The 25,785-nt window shown below is 41.5% G+C and overlaps 1 protein-coding gene across 1 annotated transcript in view; it reads right to left on the bottom strand.

Moving 5' to 3' along the window:
* Positions 1-6,695: 6,695 nt before the first annotated feature.
* LOC127664908 (ubiquitin-conjugating enzyme E2 pex4-like) overlaps positions 6,696-25,785 on the bottom strand; it is a 239,713-nt gene continuing 220,623 nt past the window's right edge. The window contains exon 11 of the transcript XR_007973275.1: positions 6,696-6,818. The gene's annotated coding sequence lies outside the window, so the exon portion shown is untranslated. The remainder of the gene's footprint in view (positions 6,819-25,785) is intronic.

The raw sequence follows: 25,785 nt of genomic DNA, 5'->3' as shown, positions 1-25,785 counted from the left end.
TCACTCTATGAACACTGTATAAACTAGTCAATTAGAGACATGGGTGAAATATTTCTGGATTAACATTTTCTGGTTTATAAATAGATATTTTTAAAAAGCAAGTGTTTTAAAATTATATATATATATATATATATATATATATATATATATATCAGAAGTTTGATTATTAATCTTAACTACTGAAGATTAAAATTGCTTCATTAAATACCATTTATTTAAATTGGGCATTTAAATAAAAATTATTAAAATTTAGAAATTGTAATTACAACTTTTCTTCCAAACCCTTTATTATGCTTCCTCACTTCCTTTCAAATGGATGGATTTTTGTTTTATTATTACATATTATTTCATAAGTATAAAATATAAGCTATTGAGCATATTTAGTGTGGCTTATGTGGATATAACTTTAGGACTGACTACTTTATTTTAGATAACCATTTAGAAGGTTTGTCCCTGAAAGTTATTAATTCTCTATCACTTAGCAGTCATTACTTGTATATAGTACTTGGTCTAGAAATTGATTCTGTAAGATTTTTCCCTTTTCATGTTAGCAAGTTTATTGATATTGTCATTATTCAGACCATGTTTCAACAGTGTAGTATCAAGGTATAAGGAGTATAGTTTCTCTGGTATTTTTAGGAGGCAGAATATCATAGCAAAATTTCTCAAATTTGATTCTTGCAATCTTTTTTAATATATTTTATACAATGTATCAATATATTCTGATTAGTTATCCCTCCTTCTCCTTCTTCATCTCACAGAATTTTCCTGACTTCACACACCTGTGAAGTTTCATCTCTCTCTCTCTCTTTCTCCCCCCACCCTCTCTCTCTCTCTCTCTCTCTCTCTCTCTCTCTCCCCCTAAGTAACAAATACAACAAACAGGCAGACAAACAAAAAACAAACAAACATACTGTCTTAGTCAGGGTTTCTATTCCTGCACAAACATCATGACCAAGAAGCAAGTTGAGGAGGAAAGGGTTTATTGAGCTTAAACTTCCACACAGCTGTTCATCACCAAAGGAAGTCAGAACTGGAACTCAAGCAGTTCAGGAAGCAGGAGCTGATGCAGAAGCCATGGGGGGGTGGGGGGGATGTTATTTACTGGCTTGCTTCCCCTGGCTTGCTCAGCCTGCTCTCTTATAGAACCCAAGAATGCCAACCCAGAGATGGTACCACCCACATGGGGCCCTACACTCTTGATCACTAATTGAGAAAATGCCCCACAACTGGATGTCAGGGAAGCACTTGCCCAACTGAAACTCCTTTTTCTGTGATAACTCCAGCCTGTGTCAAGTTGACACACAAAGCCAGGCAGTGCACATAGCAAGAGAAAATGAAAAAAAAAAAAAAAAAAAACAAGAAACATACATACAACACTTATAAAAACACAAAATAAGAAAGCAAATTGTACAAAGTAAAGGCTGTTAAGACTAAATAGTGATAAAAATAAGTTAAAATAAGCAAGAATCAATAAGACAAGAAGTTTACAAAAAAGTACAATATGCTACTTTTTTTGTATTGACCCACTATTGCCTGTTACCTACTCTACCTATGATTAATATTCAAAATGAGACTCCATTAGAAAAAACTAATGTTTTCTTTGCAGGTAGGTGACTATTGAGGACAGATACTTGTTTAGCAGTGTGATCCTTAGTCTACTTCTGCCTGTCAGCACTGAGACCCTCACTGCTTGAAGCTGTGGAAGCTTTGATTCTGCTGCCACAGTCTGTGAGATTTTATATGTATAGCAGTTCTGTTGTGTCTAGAAAGCAGTATTTTTACTCTTACAATCTTTCTGCTTCCTATTTGTCACATCTCTCTGAGTCTTGAGAGGAGGAATTTGATGAAGGTATCTTATTTAGGATTGACTGTTTGCAAGTCTGTCACTCTGCACATTGTTTAGTCATAGATTTCCATGTTAATTCATCATTCAGTACAAGAGGAATCTTTTCTGATGATAGCTAACTGAAGTACAAATTTGGGGGCATAACAAAATGTTACTAGGAATTATTTTATTGGTACAAGCCCTTAGCAGAATAGGAGCATTTGGTTCCATAAGACAATGACCTTTATTTCTAGTCACAGGTTCTTGGCCAACTAAGCAGCAGTTGGACAGCTATTGAAAGATGTGTTCAATCCCATTTAGTGAACTTTATATAAAATAACAGAGCAGTTGGTTACACCCATATTCATGCCTCTATTTCATTATTGTACATTAAAGATAGGTCACCATTCTAGATGAGAGAATTTGTAGCTGGGTTAATGGTAATCTTTTGTCTCTAGTAGCATGGCAGAGTACTTTCTAGTAAAATCTTCTACTCAGTCATGGAGAAGATTCTACTTAGGAACTAACTCTACATTTTCATGTTAAGTTATATAAATTATGTGTCTGTATGAGTGTGTGTGTTTGTGTGTGTGTGTGTGTGTGTATGTTTGTGTTGTTTTCAGCTATTAGGTTTCACCATAAGTTTGTGGAGAGCAACCGATTACCATGACAAAAGCATGGGGTATTTTGGGGTTTCCGTGGTGCCCTGTACAGAGAATCTCATATGTACTGTGCAAGCATTACCTGTCAATAAAAAGCTGATGGCTTATTAGCTGAGGCATGAAATAGAAGGGGAGACATCTGGCAGAGAAAGAGAATTCTGGGAGTGAGTCAAATGCAAGATTTTGCCTTGGACTCAAAGGAGGAAACAAATGAACCTGAAGAGACATAAGTAGCCATGTAGCAGACATAGAATAGAATAAGCAGTTTTTATAAGTTATGAGCTAGTCAGAAATCAACCAAAGATTATGGACTAGGCATTTAGTCATAATTAAGTCTCCATGTTATTATTCTGGCAACAAAGAGGCTGTGTAGAAAAGCTCATGCACATTGTCCCTCTGGCCTATGATTTAACTAGATGCAACTTTTCCCTGGCACTGGAGGTTTTATTTGGTGGCAAAAAATTTCTATGGGGATACTGTGACCCTATTATTGAGTGACTCCATTTAGCTTTCTTTCGCATATGTGTATTTTAGGAAGCTCCTACTGTAGTAGGTTGGCATAGGATTCCCTCCAAGTGGCACTTAGTTGTCCTCCCCCATTTTTCCTCCCTCACCCAACTCCTCCATTTAACCTTTCCACAAACTTAAAGAACACATAGGAAGCATGAGCCCTTTCAACAACAAGCTGCAGTGTATACGTGACTGACTGTATAATTAATGTACGATAAAACTGACCTACCATGCATTTACTTTTTCTTTAAACAGTGTTACTGGCATTAGTATTCTACACCTTAAAGCCTCTACCTCTGCTGCGATGTCTCATGGGCATCATTTAAAACAACACAACCAAAATTTGCAAATCTCCTTCTGTTTATCCCTATAACAGCTAAAGTATCCCACATCTGTTCTCTTTCTTTGCTTCATTAATAAAGATGTGCAAAATAGAAATTATCTTCTCTCCCTCAGTAGCAAAGAAAAGCAAGAGGCTTGGGTGAACTAAACAATGTGGACAAAATGAAATATTTTCCATCAACTCTGTGACCAAATGATTAAAACCATTATAACCACATGTATTTTAGTGGTACATCATTTAATTACAGATGAAAGAGTTCTTTTTTCCTCAATTTTTCAATAAAAGAGAATATTTCCCTTATGTCACATTCAAAGCTCTTCTATACCTGTTTTTTACAGGAGTCAAAAATTGTCATAATTGATTATGCCATTCAGTTTTAAACAGTAATCATTTGTCACCAAAAAAAAATCACTCACATAGCTTTTACATAAATGATCTCATGTTATCTCAAATGCTATAGAGTATGGTGCAAACAAAATAATGATGTAAATACCAATGAAGAATGGCTTTAGTTAATGACAACTTAAATAGTATAGAGTAAGCATATTCTATGTTTCAGGTATTGTATCAATGAATAAGGAGAAAACCAATAAAAAATAAGCTCTTTGGAATTTAATTATTTTGAACTCATTTGAGTTAAATTATTTTGAACAATAAAATTATTTCTTCATAACTTAGAACCTGTTAAGCAATGCTATGCACTTGAAAGGTTGATTTTATCTCTGTATAAAGCCCAGCAGAGAAGACCCTAAAACTAAAAACTTTAATGATAATTTTCCCTGAGATGCATTCCTAGAAGGTACATTTGGTTCTAGAAGTCTGCCAATTTCTAAGACATTACATTTTCATACATATAGTTCCAGTAAGGATGCAATTTGGTTCAATTTTCCTTGAGGAACATTTGACAACATCTATGCTATCTCTACCACCTCTTGCAATAATCTATCATTCTTTATGTATGTCAGTTTTGCGATTCAGGTGCTGGGATCTAGGTCAACCTCAGTTTGACAAAAAGTCATTTTAAAATTTTTTGTCAAACCAATAAATGCATATAGATAGATGGTCAATGAAGCAGACTTTTGTTTCATTTCATGACTATTCATTGCAAGCTTATATCACAATTGCACCGATTGTGTCAACGGTATGAAATTAGTAGGGACTCTGCCAAGACAAAGATTAGATTAGGCATTTTGTGTTCTCAATTTCTGAACAAATGGTCATCAAAAACCACCTTCTGTTAATAGAATAACAGCCAAAGAAATAGGACAAACAGAACACAGAATCCACTGTCACTATTATTGAAAGGTATTTTATTAATCCCCTAAGAGAGGTGATTTGTTCTATTTTTAATACAGGAAAACAATGTTTTGAAATAGCTATCTTCCAATTTATGCAGTCAAAATCCTTACTATATAAAATTGCAAATCCCTGTAATGATAAGGAGAGCAAGAATAGTGGTAAACACATTACGAGTTATCCTTAAAATTCATACACCCAGATTACTGAAATCTAAAATAAAAATTTAAGGATGGGCTGGGGGATAGCTCACTTAATAAAGTGCTTTCAGTGCAAGTATAGAAACCCAAGTCTAATTTCCAAGCCCCCTGTAAAAAGCTGAGCACATTAGTGCACATCTGTAATGTGATTAGCAAAGTCTCAAAAAATAACAACAAAAGCAAACAAAAACAAAAAAACCAAGCAACAACAAAAGTATACCCAGAATATTTGTTTTTGTTTGTATTTTAGCTGAAAAACAAAATGATCTGTGGATTCTTGACACATGATAATCTTAATTCAAACCCTTCGTTCCAAGGCTTTAAAACTAAAGCCATCTGTTGGTCATTAGCCTTTTCACAACTGACATATAAGTACATCTCCATTATCCAGTCAATAGCCATGTAATCTCATTTTGAGCTGGCTGCACAGCCTACTACTCTGGACACAGACTTGGTAACTATTCACATTAAGCTGAATTTAATTTGCATGATGCAAATTTTCAAAAATATAAGTGAAAAAATGTCTAAATTTCAACCTTAATTCTCAACACATTAAGTCAATTAAATTGAAGTGTAAACTTGTATGATATTTACTAGCAACATTTGTGACAAGATAACTGGAGAAGAAAGAATATACAAACCTTTATTTGGGTTCACAGTTTAGATAGTGAAGTCGGGGGGAAAAAGTCCGTATAATGCTTTAGTTATAAACAAAGATCAACTGATAACTCTCCAAGATTATCCCCAAATTATCTATATCCGCAGTTCACACCACTGCGTTCCCTAAACGTCTCATGACCACCTCAAGCATCACCATCTTCCAAGACCTAACCAACCATACAAATACATGGGGCCGCATATGACAGTTACCATATAACATTATCTTAGTGTTAAATGTTTTCTGGGTGTGTGTGCATGTATGTGTGCGTGCGTGTGTGTGTGTGTGTGTGTGTGTGTGTGTATGTCTGTGTTGTAGAGTATACTCATATTTATTATTAAGGCATGTGCAGGTTTAAAAAATCACATAATGTAAAAGACAAAGGAGAAAGTTGAAATAAAACATCTTATCAGAAACAACAAAATATTATACCATTGCTATACTCCTTTCAAAATTTACTGAAAACCTTTTTTAATGTAATAAAATTGGGGTAAATATTTTAGGAAGAATGAAGTGCAACTTATTTTCATATGTTGATATAGACATGAAACAATTTATCTACAAGATTAATGAGCAGTATTAGATTAATAAAACAGATTTTCAAATTTAACTAATATATAAAAATAGTTATAATTAGTATGCAAGGCTATATACCTATAAGGAAAGAAATGAATGCTAACTTTAGAAATGAATTCTTATTAATATTATCAATAAAAATTATACACACATAGCTTAACAAGTTAAGTACTTATATTCTAAATATACATGGCACAAACTATTAATTTCAGTACATAGGAAGAGAGACAGGCAAGATCTCTTTGCATTTAAGGTCAGCTTGGTCTGTAAAGAGAGAAAGGGAGAGGGAGAGGAAGAAAGGGAGGAAAGGAGGGAAGAAGGGAAGGATGGAGAGAGAGAGAGAGAGAGAAAGAGAGAGAGAGAGAGAGAGAGAGAGAGAGAGAGAGAGAGAAACAAAATTAAATTGAAAGGCAAACTAGACTATTTGTAGTTTAAATATTGCATTATAAAGCACTATTCAAAATAAAAAATTCTGACACTTAAATTACATTTCTGAGGCAAATAACAAAAGACAGGGATAGCACAGACCCATTTATTAACTATACAGCTAAAAATCATACAAAATGGAAGCAGTGAACAATAGAAAATTAATATTTATCTCAGCATACAAGTAGAACTATAAGTTTATTTAATTAAAAATAACTGTCAAAAACTATTTGCAGAAAAGGTAGGATGTATGTTTGCTGTTTCGAGTGGTCATGGTGAATAGTAGTCCAGGAACAGGCCAGGAAGCAACTGCCATAACCTAGAGACTGCCGAAAATCCCATGAATAAGCACATTGTTCAACCAGTTAAAGGTAAGCAAATGGAAATCAAGTTTTGGCTACAAATGAAAGCTTATTAAAACCATGCAAAGTTAAAAAAAAATGGGCTTATCTCACTTTTTATAACAGTGAGATCCATGAAATAAAAACATTAATTATTTCAATATTTAGTTCTAGAACTATATATAGTTCTGGAACACACTCATAAAATTTACTAACATATACCATAAGCACAAAAGTCCATTATAAAACTATAAGTTGCCTATATGTAAAAATTGTGAGTCAAAAGTGATGTAATATTTGATGTAAGATAAGTATCATGGAAGAAATAAGTGACAAGATAGATCTAAAATATGAAAATTATGTGATGAATGAATGATGCAAAAGATGAGAAGAAAATTTACTCAAAAAATTTCTAAAATATACAGAGAATCCTTAAATCCAGAAATAAGAAACTGAAAAAATACACTAAAAATTAGCATAAAACCTCTCTGTACATTACTTCAAGTTAACAAACAATATGTTAGACCAAGGGAATTCAACTTAAGACAGAAAAAGGTCATACTTCATACCTATTACAATGGTAAAAGCCCAGTATATGATTAAAATCAAATGCTATTCAAGATTTGCAAGTGCTGGTGGGAATAAAAAAAATGCTTTGGAAAATATTTGACAGTTTTTTACAGAACTAAAGACACTTACGGTCCAATACACAACAATTCTGTTCCTTGACATTTATTCATAGAGTATGGTTGAAAACACATCCACACAATGTATCTCACATAGAGGTGATACATTTTACTCAAAATTTTCAAATCTTAGGAGCAACTAGATTGATACTCAGTGAATGGACATATAAATGACCTCTGGAAAAAACAGCAGGTTTCATCATTAAACAGACTGAGTTATAGGCTATAAGAAGATGAAGGAACTTACATGTATACATCAAATAAAAAAGAACAATGTGAATGCTGAAGGTTTTTATCATTTCTCCTTTGTGAAATTACAGAACATTCAAAAAGTTGAGGAGTAAAATGGCTGCCAACTTGTTGAGGATAAAGAAGTCTGAAGAGGCAGAATCCTACATCATTTTAGGGCAGTGACACTGTATGATGCTATAGTAGAGAATACATGTCACTGTATACTTCTTCAAGCTACAGAAGACACAGTACCAGGGACAACCAATGGAAACTCTGAATGATGATTTGTCAACTTAGTTTCTTCAACTGAAACAAATATGCTTCTATCATGTGATATGTTCCTTCTTCAGAAGCTTTTGCATCTATTTAACACCATGAGCTATAGAATAGATACCTGCTTCCCAATTTTTATGTAAATCTGAAACCTCTGCAAATATAGTCTGTTTAAATAAATAGAAAAGCTAAACAAAAGAAAATATTTTTAACAATCACTAACCATCTATTAGGAAATTAAAACTAAAACCATTCTTAGTCTACATCTTTAAATCTTCAGCTAAATAATGTAACATTTGTTCAATTTAAAGACAACTAAAAGTTTGTCCTAGAAAATCCCTTTATAAACACTGTATACACATGACAGTTTTAAATTTTCTCAATGTCCTAAAACCCTTAGAAATAGAATAAATGAGCTTTATTTTACTTTAGTCCAGGCCAAATACATAATCTCTTGAACATTGAATGTCTTACTGTAACATTCTTTGAATGTTGGTTGTACAAGCAGCAGCAGAGATATCTTAGAAGATTGTAGACACTTTGGTAGGTATGGTCTAGCCAGAGGAATTAGCTCACAGAGAGACCTGTGAGTTGTACCATCCCTTCCATCTATCCAATATATCCCAGTCTACTACTCTGGCTCCCTTTCCTGGAAACGACAAGGTGAACTATACACCATCATTCTTGCCCTGCTACACACTCAGCAGATATTTCTGGAACCCTGAAACGAGATAAATCCATTCTCCTTTAAATTGTTTTCACAGATATTTTACATACAGAAATCATAAAGCTAACAAAAATATATATCTAGCAGGGATTTGGAAAGCTTGATGCTTGAATCTATTTGTTTCTTGTATTCCCTAAGAATGGAACTGTCTGTGCACATTTCTCACAAAATCAAATTTGAATTTTAGGGATTTAAATGTCCTATAAATTGTAGAAGATTTCGTGGAGGAGATTATTATCATTCTAGAGTAAAAAAAAGACTATTTTTGAGAAATTAAGTATCAACTAATTGAAAATGAAACATTTGATTGCTCCTGTAACCCATGATGGTCTTCAAAAACAACTTGAGTTCAAATGAGATCATAAGTATCTGAATCTTGAAACACTATATTAATTTGGAAAGGAAACCACATAAATTGAAATAAAAAAATCTGAATTTCAGGCTTATAGAAATGAAAATTAATTGTTGATGACAAACATGTATACAAAAGATGCAAATAATTATACAAATCTTAGAACCAGATAATACATAACCAATCTTATTTGTGTCTCATACAATTTTTGATATTTTGACTTTTTGATGATGTTACTCTTAAATACCACATAAAATAGAAATGATTAAGTTTATGGCATTACTGATAGCATGTAACTTGGTTTAATATTGAAGAATCACAAGTTACTCTGCATGGATTGTCAAAACCCCCATATTTGTTGTGTTTTGCTTGAAAATTTAACTATCAAGCGCAAATTCCGAAATAAACTATTTAAGACTGACTGAAGACTGCAGTCTTTACAAATCTTCCTAGTGTCGACAATTATCACAATGGCTTATGAAATCTGTCAAGCAAATGGAGGCATCTTATTCTAAACAGTGATTTTTTTACTATCGACTTAATTGAATCTAATTTACAATGCTCCAACAATTTATTAATTTTTTGTATGTGGAGAAAATCACTCCACTTTTTAATTACTGAGGCATATATGTATCATTTGTGTTTATCTTTACTTTTGAGTTTAACTCTTTCTAGCATATTAAATAAATAGTGGTAATAAAACAACAAAGGCAAACAAAAATCATCTAGTATTCTAAGAAACACACACACACACACAAACAAAATAACTATACTCTAAGTCACTGCTCTCTAATAGAAATTCACATCTGTTAGCATTCTGTCTAAGCTCCACCCCGCAGTTACCTGGCAACACCTTGTGGGCCCACCCACTCTAAAAGATGCTGCTTGCACCTCTCCATGCTCTCTTGGTCTCTTGGTCCTCTCTTGCTCATTCCCTGCTTCCCTTCCACCTTCTCTCCCCATTCCCTTCCTGCTCTCTCCCCAAGGCAGAAAATACCTGGCTGTTGCCAGGTAACTGTGGGGTGGAGCTTAGACAGAATGCTAACAATATCCATTTCTGCATTGTAATAAAGCAAGCAAGCAAACAAACAAAGAACAATAGCACCCTCAGTTATGTGTGAGTCTGCAGACTAAATGATCCAGGAACCTCATGCATGCATCTTAAAGTGAACGATGTCTACCTGGCTCTCCCTGTGCAGTAGCTGTTTTTCCAGTCTTGCTCTTGCTGACCAGATAGGGCACCAGGAACGCAGGCCTGGCTACCTACGCTGTGCTGAGATTGATCTGATTACAAATGAACATGTTTCCTTGAGAGCATATCTTTTTGAAAAGTTGTGAAGGAATGTAATAAATTCGAAAAATAAAATTTCTGAGGAGGAGTAAAGATCCCTTCCCTTGCGAGCTCAGAAGGAGCTTTACTTTACCCATTTTGGGCAGTTAGGAAGGACAGAAATATAGACAACTGGGTCTGGAGCCGCCCTCAGCAGCAGAGTGAATGGGTCTTATAGGTCGTTCTACACCTGCTTCTGAATAGTGTGTGCCTAGCACATAATGTGTGCTTCACTAAGTGAATGAATGATGGAGTGAATGAGTTTATGGATGGAGTTGTTCAGACTTTTCTCCTGGGTTTACCCTCTGGATATATTTGGGACTGGAGCCCGCTCCTCTGCATAGAGATTTCAGAAGCGGCCTAATGGGAAGGGTGGACCTTGGAGGCCCACGTAGCTATAGCTGTGACCTTCACACTTGCCTGTCGAAGGGAGTTCTTCTCTTCACTGTGTGAGCATCATGAATATCCATCAAGTATTTGGTACATCTTTCTAAACTCCAAAATCTGTCTACAAACATGCCTCCTCAGACCAACAAATAATAAAGGTCTGTCTGTCTGTAGAGTTTGTAGATATTGGCTTTGCTCCCTAGGCATGCAGAGCTTTGGAAAATGGATGGACTTTTGGAGTTGGCCAGTGAGAACATGGAAAGATGGGTCTGTCTGTTGGGCCCCGGGGTGGCCGGTCTCAGTGCACATAGCCAGTGTAGACAGAAGGGAATATTATCTAAGTAGGCACATGAACAAACATAGAAATGGCTTTGCTGGTTGTTTTTCCTGGGCCAAGACTCAAACTCTGCTGAGTGCTTGGTTTCACTGAGAGCTGGAAGGGGGCAGGTCAGTCAGAACTGTGGCTAAGGGAAATGGGAAAGGGGCAGACAATTTGAGCGATCCTTCAACACCCGGAGTCAGAGTGAAGCAGTGAATGGGTGAAGCTTTGGGGAGCTGGGATAAAAGTGAAGTTCTGTCAGAACACGGACTGTGGGAGGGAGGGGAGGCTTCACAGCTGCCCCTGCAGAGGCCCCGGTGCTTCAGCTCTGGGAGGTGAGGACCAAAAACAGAAAGGAGTGAAGGGGGAGCTCAGAGTGAGAGCTGTGCTCTGGGCAGCTCTGGTCACCCAGTCTTGGGAAGTTCTTGGGGAACTTCTCTGGGATTTATTTAATAACAACAGCTCATGTTGAAACCTTTACCTTGTTCCTTCTCTGTCTGTTTCCAGTCTTCATTGCTATCTCACAGCTCCAGAGCCATCTTTTTAAAAGGCACTATGTGCTGGAAAGGAATACCAAGAGAAACTAGCAGGACCGGGAGATTCACAATCTGCTCAAATTCAAAATCCTGGAGAGGTGATTCCACCCATGTTGGGATGAGCACTGGCAGATACTGTGTGGTTGGAGAAGGTGAGCTCCCCAGAGACCAGCATGTCCAGCAAGGGACTAGAGGACTTGAATTCCTGATAGTCTAGCCTCCGCCTCCCAAGTGCCAGGATTACAGGTGTGGGCCATCACTGATGGCTTTGTGTATTTGGTCTAGTTACTTTTTCCACCCTTGCTACTGGTGATCAATTTCTAAAGCTCCCTTGAAAACATCTCCCTAGACTTATTTCCTGTTGATGAAATTTACTTATTTTGTGTATGTATGGGTGTGAGTGAAAGTGTGTGTGTGTGTGTGTGTGTGTGTGTGTGTGTGTGTGAGAGAGAGAGAGAGAGAGAGAGAGAGACAGAGACAGAGACAGAGAGAGAGACAGAGACAGAGACAGAGAGAGAGAGAGACAAAGACAGAGAGAGAGACAGAGAGAGAGAGAGAGAGAGAGAGAGAGAGAGGAGAGGGAGAGAAAGGAGTCAGACAGACAGACAGACAGACAGAGACAGAGAGCACTCCTATACCTGCACCTGAACTTGTGTGCCTTGGTGCAAGGTATGTTTGGAGGACAGAAGACAACTTTGTGGAGTTCTCCCCTCCCACCATATGGGCTCTGGGGATCAAACATATGTCAGCAGGCTTGGTGGCAGGTACTTCCACAGGCTGAGCCTTCTTGCCAGTTCCCATGGGTTAGTTTTACATAAGCTGTCTCTATGTCTCCAGCTCCCTCTGTTATCTTGTTTGTTTGTGCAATTTCCTTAGCATCCTGGCCAGCACCTACCTTCCTGTATTGACCTGGTTCATGGCCATGCTCACGGTCCATCTCCTGCTTGCACAAGCAGGGCAGTTTGTAGTGAGCAGGGCTTGGGGACACTCCTCTCATTTCCTGTCCCAGGAGCTTCCCTTCCTCATGGCAGCTGCTGCAGCCATAGGCTGGATTGAGGTATCACAGAGTCATCCAATCACCAGTGCCAGACCCTCTTTCCCCAGCAGGGCTAGGAGGCCGAGAGTGATGAAATCCCACCAGTAGCTGCACTGTGCTCAGCAGGAACCTGCGATAAGGTGTCTGACAGTTAAAGGGGCAGTCTTTGAGTTTGAGAGGCTGGGAGCCCACAGGAAGTGCCAAGCTGGTGTAGCTTTGTCTGGCACCCGTTCTGACAGAGAAGTTGCACCCTTTTGATTCATTTTCCCTCTTCCACCATACACTCAATAAGGCAAATAAATGAACGAAGTCTCCAGTTTATTGATTTGCCCCCCCCATCTCAACTCTCTCTCTACAGCTCCCTGCCCCTCCCCTACACTGCCTTCTCCCTCCTTCTCCCTGGGTGTGGGGAATGGGGGAGGGGTGGAGCAGAGCATTGCTGACCTGGCTGCACATTCCTGCCAGTCTGTGAAGTCTGCACATTCCCTGGCCTGGCGCACTTTACTGCTGAGCCATGTCTCTCCAGAGGCAAATTTCACGCGTGAAGTCTGCGAGCAAGTGATATTTCAGCTTAAATGTCTGAACTCACTGTCTTTCAGGGCCACACTGGCTCAGGCAACTGCTGAACCAAAACCCTAGGCTCTTTGGAAATGCTAATGGAGTTGCTAACACACCCTAACACAAAGAGGAAGACTACAGCCTTGCCCTGCCAGCTCAGGGATTTGTGAGGCAAAATCTACACATTATTTACATGATTTGGAATTTCTACTTTATGTTTAATGTTTAATAAAATAAAGCGCCAGGCAGTGGTGGCACACATCTTTAATCCCAGCACTTGGGAGGGAAGGCAGGTGGATTTCTGAGTTCGAGGCCAGCTTGGTCTACAGAGTGAGTTCCAGGACAGCCAGGGCTACACAGAGAAACCCTGTCTCTAACGCCCCTCCCCAAAAGAAACCTTGTTTCAAATAAATAAAAACTAAGCAAGTAATTGCATACATACATACATACATACATACATACATACATACACACATACATACAAACAACAAATAATGAGAGCTAATGGCTGGGAGCTATCCATCACACCAATGCACACAGACAGACATGCATCCACTCACTCACACGCATGCAACATACACAAACATACAATACACAACACACACACACACGGATATATTTTGAAATTAGATTAAATAGACAAAAAACGTTCTGGGGTTAACATTCTGCTGACAATCCATTAACAGAACAGGAAATTACAAACACAGGCACATATGCCGGGCAGTGGTAGCCTTTAATCTCAGCAATGGGGAGACAGAGGCAGGCGGATTTCTGAGTTCCAGGCCAGCCTGGTCTACAGAGTGAGTTTCAGTACAGCCAGGGCTACACAGAGAAACCCTGTCCAAAAAAAAAAAAAAAAAAAAAAAAAAAAAAAAAAGCCAGATGAAGGGTCAGATGTCAGATGTGCTGAAATTAGAGTTAGAGTTATGAATGGCTGTCAGGCTTGCCCTGTGGGTGGTGGTGGGACGTGAAACCACGAAAGACAGAAACAGGATAGGTAGGAGAAGAACGAGGATGTTAGTTAAGCTTCCGTCATCCATTTTCCTGTTACAGAGTTGTGTCTGAGGAAGCTCCTAGTTACATGAAACAAAAACAATAATGGGGAAAACCATACCTGTGTGAACTAATTTTCCCATTTTATTTAAAGATACGCCATCATCTCTAAGGTACGCAGATCAAAGAAAGAATATTTCCAGGTTACACTTACAAATAAACAAGCAATCTCCACCATCACAACCAACACCACCAACAACAATACAAGTATGATTCTAGTGGTAGTGGCAAAGGGATGTAGATCACTGTAACTTTGTGGCTAGCCTTGTCTACAGATGGAGTTAGACGAACGGAGTTCCATCATGACTGATTGTGAGGAACAACAGCAAAAAGGGATTTTTGGAATCGTCCATTTCTTGGCCACTTGCTGCTGGTATAGGAAATCATTCTGGTCCAAGACTCTTCAAGCTTATATATAGCATCCACTGTTGCAGCTTTTCTCAATCTTTCCTCCATGCTCAGACTAAGGAGACTTGCATGGAAGGATGTGGAAATTGTTTCATGCCCCCTTGCCCCACATGTCTGTCTGTGTGTGTGTGTGTGTGTGTGTGTGTGTGTGTGTGTGTTTCCATGGTCAAGCTAGGACCCAGCCCAGATTTGTGTTTCAGAGAGCATTACTTATTCCTTCCTTCCTTCCTTCCTTCCTTCCTTCCTTCCTTCTTTTTGCTTCAGACAGTGTGAATTACATTATCATTCTTAGTGACTGATATTTATGTTTATATAATTTTAACCTATTTTGACTGTCTAGCTAACTAACCAAGTAACTAACTCTGCCTGGCATACAAGAGGAGTTCCAGGATGACTGATTATATTTATCTTTTATTATGCATTTTAATAAAAAAATAAAAATTTTAAAAGGTTCGATTCATCTGACACTTAAAAGTAATAGACAAAAAGCAGGAGAAAAACAGGTGGCTGTGGCTTCTTTCTGGTGGCTTTTCAGTGCCTTCTCACCGTTCTACACTGGTTTAGCTGCAGTTCTGGTCCCCTAGCGGCTGGGAAAGAAAGGAAAAGGTAGGTCACACCTCGCCATCATGGTGAGGTCAGTCAGCCGGCAGCTAAGATGGCTGCCATCCACAGGTCACCTTCCATCTTGGTGAGGTCAATGAGCAATCACACCTTCCGGGGAAACACACACATACACACAAATTGAATTTGAACTAAACACACAGTAAAGAAAAAGAAAAAATCTAAAACAGAGACCAAAACAAAACAATATCCAAAATAACCTTTCCTGGGGTTAATGAAATAACAGAACCGGGTGTGGCCATATATGCCTTTCATCCCATCACTCAGAAAGGAAGGAAACAGAGGCAATGCTGTGAATTGGAGGCAGGTCTGATCTAGATAGTGATTTCCAGGGCTATGTAGAGACTCCCCTGCCTGCCCCAACTAAGTCAATGAACAGGAAAAATATAACTATAATTATTAACCTGGGATAAAACAAACAATCAAGGGAAGGTGGTGCTGGGTGCCTGGTTTATGGTCTCTCTGTCTGTCTCTGTCTGTCTCTCCTCTCTCTCCTTCCTCTCTCTCTCTCTCTCTCTCTCTCTCTGTCTGTCACTCTCTGTCTCTGTCTCTCCTCTCTCCTTCCTCTCTCTCTGTCTCTCCTCCCTCTCTCTCCTTCCTCTCCTTTCTCTCTTTCCCCCTCTCTCCTCTCTCTCTCTGTCTCTCCTCTCTCTCTCTCTCTCTCTCTCTCTCTCTCTCTCTCTCTCTCTCTCTCTCTCTCTCTCTCTCTCTCTCTCTCTCTCTCTCCCCCCAGGTGTGTACCTGCCTGCCTTGCTGAACACTGTATTATGTAATAAACTCAGTAGTTTTAGAAGTCAGGAGCTGGAAATATGCAGATAAGATGGTGGGGTGCACTGGGCAGTGGGAAGCAGAGGCAGGTGAATTTCTGAGTTCAAGGCCAGCCTGGTCTACAGAGTGAGTTCCAGGACAGCCAGGGCCACAGAGAGAAACCCTGTCTCTAACTCCCCCCCCCCCAAAGAAACCTGAGCGGCCGGCTGTGGTCCTGACAGTGACCAAAAGCAAGAGAGGACACGACGGGGCGGAGTCCAAAAAGCCTACAGCACCCGGTATTCCCCAGGCCTGCTTAGCTTCCGAGATCAGACGAGATCGGGCACAATCGGGCGTGTTCAGGGTGGTATGGCCGTAGACGACGGCTGCCACTCCGGAAAGCCCCAAGAGCCTGCTGACGGCACCCGCCCGCCGCCACTGTCAACGCTGCCCGCCCGCACGCCCGCCCGCCCGCCTGCCCACCCGCCCGACGCCGAGCCCATGCGAGTCCAGGGCCCCACAGACACATGCACTGTACCGCACCACACACCAAGAACCACACGCACGCACGCACGGCCCTTTGCCCGGCCTGAGCCCCACATACACGCGCCAGCCCACACTGCCAGCCTACAACCTCCCCGAACCCCTTCAGCCCTCCTCTGGCCACCCCGATGGAGCAAGGGCCCAGACAGTGAGTGCCAGCCTTGGCCCCACAGAGATCTCTCCTTCTCCTGCTCCTCCCCTCCCCTCCCCTCTCCTCGCCTCCCCTCCCCTCCCTTCCCCTCCCCTCCCTGAAGGTTCTTGGACCAGCGTCCTCACCCACCCACCCACCCGTGACTTCCTCTTGCCCCGGACGCACTAGGAGGACTAGGAGGACGGTCCAGCTTCTGGAATCTGGAATCGGGGACGCTGGGCCCCACCTCGCTCACTGCACCGTCCGTCCCTCTGTCCCTCTGTCCCTCCGTCCATCCCCGGACTGGGACCCTCAGCCTGGACACGCAAGGGAATTCGACCGACTGTGGATGGCTGGCATCCCATCCCACCCAGCATCCGCACAGCCACACCCAGCAGCACAGGCTAGCCTGGGAGCCAGGCACTCTCCCTGCCCTCCCTTTGGAGCGAGCGGGCGCACACACAATACCCACACAGGGGCACAATGCGCCCGAAACAAGCAAGGGCTTGCGGGCGCACACGGGCAAGAAAGCGCGACGGCCCACACACACTACTGATGCACGGAAGTGGGAACTTGAGGACTGGTTACACACATGCCTGCACACACACGCACATTCACACACGCACTCACAAGCATGATCGCACTGCGTGGGCCCGTGTGAGCGCTTCCAGCCCCAAAGCACACATGCCATCACACATACACACACATATATACACACAGCACTCCCACACTAGCGGGCTGGCACACCCACCCAATCCCCCAGGCACACACACACACACTTGTGTTTACTGGCTGATAAGAGCAAGTATGCAGGAAGGGCCCTCATGCTACACACACACACACACACACACACACAGAGGCACATTAGCAGAAGGTAGGATGACAACACACACTCACACCCATCACACAGTCTCCTGCTTGCTCTCACACCCACACATACCAGCACATGAACTCACGCACCAGGGTCTACCAATTCACTCACACATAAATGTGCTAATCCTCTCAAAATTCACCCTTGCAACATTAGACAGAGACAGACAGACAGACAGACAGACAGACAGACAGAGACACAAGACACAAGCAGACACACTGTCACAGGCCCCCACAGCTCCCTAGACCTCTTAAGGCAGGCTAAAGAGGTGGGTGGTGGCTGGGTTCCTCAGGGACTCCTCCCAAGGAGAGGGCGAGGGCGAGGGGTGGAGTAGCCTTTTCTGCCCCCCTTACTGGGCAAGGTGGAATCCCCGTGTGGTTTGGGTGGGTGTTAGAGTCCAATCTGGGCTTGGTCAAATGGGGACAGGGTTGTGTTGCTGTACATTAAGGTGACTGTTGCTTACAATCCCCATGATTCTGCTGTGCTTGCCAGCTCTCTGTAATGGATCCCACAGGAATCCTGAGCCCAGACACCCAAGCCTGTGCTGCCTCAAGCAGTGTATATTGTGTTCATCCCCCAGCATCCCTCCTTTGTCTGCCCTTGAAGGCTCCTGGGGCCCTGACAATAGATTGCCAGCTTTTCCCCATTCATGACTGCCTGTGGCTCAGAGGTCTCTTCTTCCTTGCCTGTCATCCTCTCCACAGGCCCGAGCAAGTTTGCCCTCTCCCACCTGTGACTTCCTCTGTCCATGTGTTTAGTCGTCTGCCACAGTCTTTGAACAAATATGTTTTCCTCACATTTACATTTTGGGTAAGTTGCTTGTTATGACACCAGGTAAATCTTCAGTTAGTAGAGTTACTTTTCATATGGGAACTCTATCTAGGGTCTTGTGATGGTGGGGACAGACTTCCAGCCTGCTGCCTTCCAGCCTTCCTGCCATCTTTCTTTTTCTATGTGTTTTTTCCCTTAACTTTTATTAGTGTGTTCCAGGGACAGTCTTTTCAGCTGAGCCAAATCCAAAATTTCAAATATGAATTGATTTTTTTAAATTTATTTGTTTGTTTGTTTGCTTGCTTGTTTGTTTGAGTAGAGTTCACTATGTAGATGCAGCTGGCCTATAACTACTGTGAAGAGCAGGCCATTCTCCAACCTGCTTCTGTTTCTTTATTGCTGGCATTAGGGACAAGCTCCTCTGTATCCAACATAGGACTTTTAACAATAGAGATTATACACTGTATCTTGTCTAGCAGTATATAATAGTATTAAGAATTTAGGCTGGATTTGAGTTGTAGGAATACAGTACTCCTTCTAGCTGTCTGATTTACCAAAGAAGGCCATCTTGTAAACTACAAGGATACTTACAGACCTTCACCAAAATTGCAGCTTCTTGAACCATGTTATGCCTCCCTAACCCTCTGGGACCCAGACACATGGTCTCACTGAGGCAGGCTCTTAGCCTTTTTTTTTCTCTGAGTGCTGCTGTGAATGAGGGAGTCTATCAAAATTATCTTAAACATCATCGCATTTGTTATTCCCCCTCCTCCTCCCCCTCCTCCCCATCTGGCCCAAGTTGTCTGGCAATATATTCTATTTGTAACCACCTTGGGCGGAAATCCCCCTTTGCCACTAATGCTGATCTCTGATGATCTCAGACCCCCAGGTGTATCCCTGGTTCCCTTGCTGAACTCTGTATTGTATAAACTTAGTAACTCTAGCAGTCAGGAACTGGAAATAGGCAGATAAGCTATTGGTAGAAAGGAAGGAAGGAAGGAAGGAAGGAAGGAAGGAAGGAAGGAAGGAAGGAAGGAAGGAAGGAAGGAAGGAAGGAAGGAAGGAAGGAAAAGAACAGATATACCAACACACACACACACACCACCACCACCACCACTCACATGACCAAAGGAAAGCAGTGCAAAAAATAATTACTTTCTGGCCAAAGTGAAAACAAATCACTTTGAAAAGGTATTCCTAGAAAAACAAAACAGAACAAAAACAAACAAACAAACAAGCAAACAAATAGCAAGGAAGCAAAGACAGAAATGGGATTTTTAACCATCCTACCACTTTTTAAATTTAACTCTGTATTTAGTCTTTGAAAAGGGGACAGTGGGTGGGCGGGCTGGTGAGTGAGGGCGGGAGGGCAGGCAGCGGTGGTGGCAAGGAGGAGAGGAACATTAAACAGAAAACAGAATGAGAGAGACAAAAATGTCGCCGCCACCCTCCTCTTCCATCATGTTTGGAGGCTCCCTTCTGCTAATTGTGCCTGTTCCTTGCCCCGCTAACCAACTGTTAGTCGCGTCCTTTCACTTAGAGAATGATTAAGCCTGTTTTCTCAGCTCCCAGCCATACTTTGGCTTTTGGGTGCCTGAGGGGGTCGGCCTGAGTCCAGCCAGCGTTCACTAGTTTCTGGCGGGAAACGGGAACTGTTTGTGCCACTCAGGAGGAGTGGTGGGTCCTCCAGTCTGGGATCCAAGGCCAGCCTGCAGCAGTTGCTGTGCAATGTGAGTGAGCTCCCTAGGCCTGAGGGATAGCATCACCTGCACTTCATCAAGGCAGGTGAGACTCCCAACCAAACTGGTGCTGGAAGATTTCACCTTATGCCCTTTGGGTATTGGAGGGCAAGCCCCCAAAAGTCTGAAGTCCAAGAGGAGAGAAGATGTACCTGTGTCACTGAAGGAAGAACCTAACCAGGTTTTCTAAAGAACCTCTTGGCGGGTGTGTGAGTTCAAGACATCTTGAGCAAATCCCTCTGCTTTTCTAAAGAACATTCAGGTGTATTCTTAGCTTGTGTTAGGGGTGTCTGCAGAGTTGGGGCAGAGGGATAGCCAAGAGCTATGGGGAGGAAGTTTTGAAGGCCCAAGGAGAAGAGCACCATGGCTGCTGTGACATTTCTCCCATCATTGTTGAGAGCTTTTGGTGCTCTCAACAATTCTAGGAACTTGGCATTTGTCACTGGGCTTGGACAAGGAAGGTGGAGATAGGAGCATTAGAAACAGTGACTGTGGGGCTTTGCTTATGGCTTTGCTGAATTCCTTCCTTATGCGATCTCTCTGCATGGTGACTTTATTGTGTAATCTCCTTGTGTACTACTTTGCTTGATTACTTTGTCTTTGATCTAAGAACTGACGATGAGTTTTGGATGTACGTACAATAATATAAAAGAAGGCTGGGAAAGAATAAAGCTGCTTCAGCCTCTGTGTGGGCTGGAGTCCTGTAATGATGATGTCTGTTTTTCTTTTTCAATCCTCAGTCCCTCACTTGAGACCCTGTTGACTGACAGAGCCAGCTTGGTCACATCATGTTTTATTTGGTTTTGTTTGTTTGTTTGATTTTTCAGGCACTAATGGGTATGTTTACAAAGGCTTCCTTAATGAGAAGGACCTAGCTGAGGTGCACTCCTGTGCTCTCAACCTGTCCTCCATGTTCTGCTTGACCTCAGGCACCCCAAATGCCTTCCCAGATAGCCCTGGCCTCAGCAGGACTGTGGTTACCATCTCATCTCTGTGCACAGCAGTCCTTTAAGGGCTGTGGGCTCTACTGTGCAGGGAAGGCTGCCAGACCCATGCTGTACCAGGTCATTGCTCTCGAGAAACCCAGCCTGATGGTGCTGAGCTATGCCCAGAGTAGGTGGCTGGTACTGACATTGCTATCGCCAGACCTAGCTGGTACCTATCCAGAGGCTGGGCAAGGAGGAGGGTCTGATCTATGTTCTCATTAAAGAATCCAAAAACTATAGTGCCCCCTCCAGTCATGGCTCCTCACTTTGCAAGAAAATTACAAACTCCCAAGAGGTAGGAGCAGTCAGGGTAGAGGTACTCACCCTTTGGAGTTGCCTGATTAGCAGATGGCCTAAAACACTGATACACATAAAAATTAACTAAAATTTAAAATAAAAAATAAAATACCTTTATATGTTTAGCTGTTGGCTTCTCCCTCAAGAGACACATACTATTCCTCCATGTATCCCCAGTACCCAGCTAAGCTGTATAGAGGACGAACACAATAAATGTTCAAAGCCAAGCAACAACATTGTTGAGTGGTGATTATCTCAGGCTGTGCTGTGCTGGAATACTGAATGGAAAGCAGAAATGGTGCTGGGATGGTTAAGAGAGGGGCCTGTTCTTATGGGAACTAATGGGTATTTGATTTTCTGAAAACTTGTCTTATCTGACCAACCTAATACAATAACACCCTGCCCTTCTTCTAAACTTCAGATTTCAGTGGTCAGAAGGTAGCAACATGAGATAGACTGTGTAAGCAACTAAGGGGTGAGATCTAGTTTTCTGTACCTCTTTGGACTAGGACAGGATCCTAGAGACACAGAGGCAAAAAAGTATAATGCCCAAGAGAGGCAGGACCAGGATCTAGGCTTACTTCTACCTTCTCAATCTATGTTGGGTCTCTTCATGTTACCTACAAAATGCTCTATATACACACCCATGATATTTCTTGTTCCTCCATTCAGCTCATCTGCTATGAAATTGTTGTGCCAGGGAAATGTTGGTGGTTCCCTAAAACACACACAGGAGCCAATATGATGCAACTCACAGCAGGGTCTTTATTGCATTTGAGATAGCTTGGACAACCCCCCCCCCCCAATGCACCACCATCACAAAGGATGGTTTTGGTGTTGGGGAGCCCTGAATGTCTATGGGGCAAGGCTTTATAGTAAGCAGCAAGCAGGGAGTACGTGTGCAAGCATCTAATTAGGAAGCTGCTGTGGCCTTTAACATAATTGGATGGTTCTGGGAGTCATATCATAGACTTAACTTCTGCTCCTCTCTGCATTGGTGGTCATTAGGCAAGGGGTGGCTAAGGGGTGCGGGTTTGTTGGAGGAATAAACTGAAGACACTGGTCTTGTTGAGGGTATAACCTGGAAACTCTGGCCTTCTTGATTATAAACCTAGAAACAGGGGGGCAACTTAGAAACTAATGCTAGGTACCAGCCTGTTAGTTTACCTGAGTTCAAACTTAGGTCAGGTGCTCTAAAATGGAGTCTGAACTTAAAAGATTAGGTCTCTCAAGATCAGTCTAGGCTCCTTCAGACCGCAGTGATCACATGTAAACCACAGCCAGGAGGAGAGCCAGTTCCAGAAGGGTCCAGTTAGCAATCCAGTGGATGCCAGGTAACAAGGAAGAACCCAGAAGCTCCCCTGAGCCTGAAGACAAGCGTGGTCCAGTCTAGTTTTCATTTCAGTCTGCAGAAGAATGTTCTAACAGGTTTCCAATTAGAGAAGTCTGTTTGTACAGATAGCAGGCCTCTCTCCAGAGGTTCTCAAGGAGATAAAACTTGGCATGGTAAGCACTTGAGTGGTGGGAACAAGAGTTCAAAGTCAGCTTTGGCTACACAGCAAGTTAGAGGCCAGCGTGTGCTACAAGAGGCTATCTAAGGAGGGCAGCATGAGCTACAAGAGATTGTCTTAAAACACAAGAGAAAATGAAAGAAGTGGGGAGAAGTCAGGCTAGAGGACGTTCAAATGTTAGCAAAGTGTTCTTGAGTTCCATGGTTTTGCCTTCCTCTGGCCAGGTGGAGAGAGGGGTTAAAAGAAGGTGAGGAAAGGAAGAGGAATCATGCTTACCCTGTTTCTGGAGTTTGGAGACTGGGGCAGGTGCTGGGCAACTCTCAGACATCTTAGAACACACCCTAGGAGGTCTGAGTCACCTTCCTCCCCAGATATTCTCACCCCTGTCTCTTTTGCCCCTTAGGAAACAGCACCTCTAAACCTAATAGCCCTAGCTGGAATTTGGAGACTGGAATTCATTTTTTTTTTTGTGGATTTTAATTTTTTTTTGAAGTGGTGAGAAGAAAAAGTCCTTTCTTGTTGGGGTATCAACCTTGATAGACGTTCTTGCATATGACCTAGAGTCTCCCTTAAAGATGGGGTCCAACTTCCTCCCAGACCTGTGGCATGCTCTCAAGACCTTCAGAAGTCTTGGTATACACTCTAGCCCCTAAGGACTGCCTGCTCAGGCAAGACAGCACTTAGGATTGGTATTTACCTAACACTTCCTGAAGAAGCTATATTCCATGACCTTTAACTAGATTCCATTTGCTGAGTTTTGCTGAAAAATGAGTGAGTGAATGGCTACCAGAGTGACCCCATGCAAATAACAGGACAGAAGCACTATGTTCTAGAAGAAAATTGGCTGTTTGTTCTGTGAGTGCATGTATTGTGTGTGTGGTTTATGGTACATAAATTTACATATACACCCATTCACCCATAAATATACATATAGACAAACATATAAAAATATGTACATGTATACAAATATACACACCTATTCATGTATGTATATATTCATATACAGATACACACACATATACATGTATACATACTTAGAAGTATACATATATACACATATACAGATACATACACAGACACACACACACATACAGATACATACACAGACACACAGATATACACACACACACACATATATATATATATGTTTACATATATATATGTTTACATATATATGTTTACATATATATGTTTACATATATATATGTTTACATATATATATGTTTACATATATATATATATGTTTACATATATATATATATGTTTACCATTGCACCCAGCTTTTTAAAAGACACCTAGAAACCTGTACTCGGGTCTTAATGTTTGAGCTATGTCCCCAAGACCTTCATGAGACCAAAAAGGGACCAGAGACAAAATTAGAACCAGAAAATTATCTCTTTATTTCTGGAGCTTTCAGACACAGAAACAAAGCTAGACTGTGACAGGTAAGAAAAACAATGATGGAAAAAGAGGGAAACAGGGAACCTAGAGAGGGAATGCAGTAAGATTCTGGGATACAGTAAGATAGATTTTGATGATGGAAGAAGCCTCACACTTATACTTTCACAAGTACAGTTACACACATGCATACACCCCCCCCACACACACACCCTGAGCCTTGTTGAAAATAATTCCTTTTCATTCAAAAAGCTGGGTCTCATCTGCAGAGGTGGCACCAAGCTGCTATCTTGCACATCTGTCAGTTTCAAATGTAGAAGCTGTTAAAGAGATGTTTTTGTGAGTGAGTGTGGGAGTGTGGGAGTGTGGGAGTGTGGGAGTGTAGGAGGCAGGGGCTTTGGGGGCAGGGCACAGGTACACCATGAAGTTGAGAGGCCTCAGCAGGTAGAGGAAGATCCCGAGATCTCAGGATACTCTCCAGAAATCCATGCCTTGGGATGCAGCTCCAGTCCCTCCCAGGCAGAAGCTCAGATTTAGAAACCATCTCACCTAGTCTGGTTAGTTCCCTGTGAGCAAGGTGACCCTGGGAAATTACCTCTTGTTCTCACTCATGGTGTGTGTGTGTGTGTGAAGAGGTTGTCAGGGAGTCTGTCAGACCTCAGCCTCCTGGCCTTCTTTTTGTACTTTTAATATTTACTATTAATGTATATGGTGTTATGCCCAGATCGAATTGTCCCCACAGACCATCAGAGACCACCAGGTGTCCAACATCTATGCAAAGCCAAAGAGTCTTTATTCCAGCTCAAGCACAGACCCCCAAATCTCTAAGCACACTGAAAACTGTGGAAGGTCCAGTGCTGGTACAAACCTTGCCTATTTATCATGATAGCAGGGTGAGCAACTTTCCAACGTGGCAGTTACATGGGCAGTTGACATTTGCTTGGTTCTCATCTATTAGCTAGTGATGATTTCAGCTTGGTATGAACAATGGTTGCTAGCTAAATCAATCTACTTTGCTAGCTAAATCAATCTACTTTAGACATTAGGTACTTAAGAACTGATAGGTTGTTGCTAGGAGGGAAGTGACTATTTGCCAAGGAGAACTGGGATTGTTACCAGGCTGACATGGCTTTTAAAACAAGTTGGTATTTTTCCAGTAGCTGAGTTATTTCAGATGGCAAGTTAAACATAAAACAGAATCTGAAAGCAAAATCGAGTGTGTAGTGTTAAGATGGGCCCTTCATCACATGAAAACGAAAATCACAGGGAAGCTAAAACAATCCTGGATTATAAAGAACTACTGGAAGTATCACTCTCCCTGGTTTCAAGTTGTGCTTCAGAGCTGTAGTAATAAAAATAGCATGGTACTGCAAAAGAAACAGATACATTGATCAATAGAATCAAATTAAAGACTCAGATATGAATCCACACGCCT

This window comes from Apodemus sylvaticus, chromosome 14 (genome assembly GCF_947179515.1).
Source record: "Apodemus sylvaticus chromosome 14, mApoSyl1.1, whole genome shotgun sequence".
In the NCBI taxonomy this organism is placed as follows: domain Eukaryota; kingdom Metazoa; phylum Chordata; class Mammalia; order Rodentia; family Muridae; genus Apodemus; species Apodemus sylvaticus.
The sequence above is the reverse complement of the archived record's forward strand: the minus strand, read 5'-3'. Positions and strand labels throughout refer to the sequence as shown.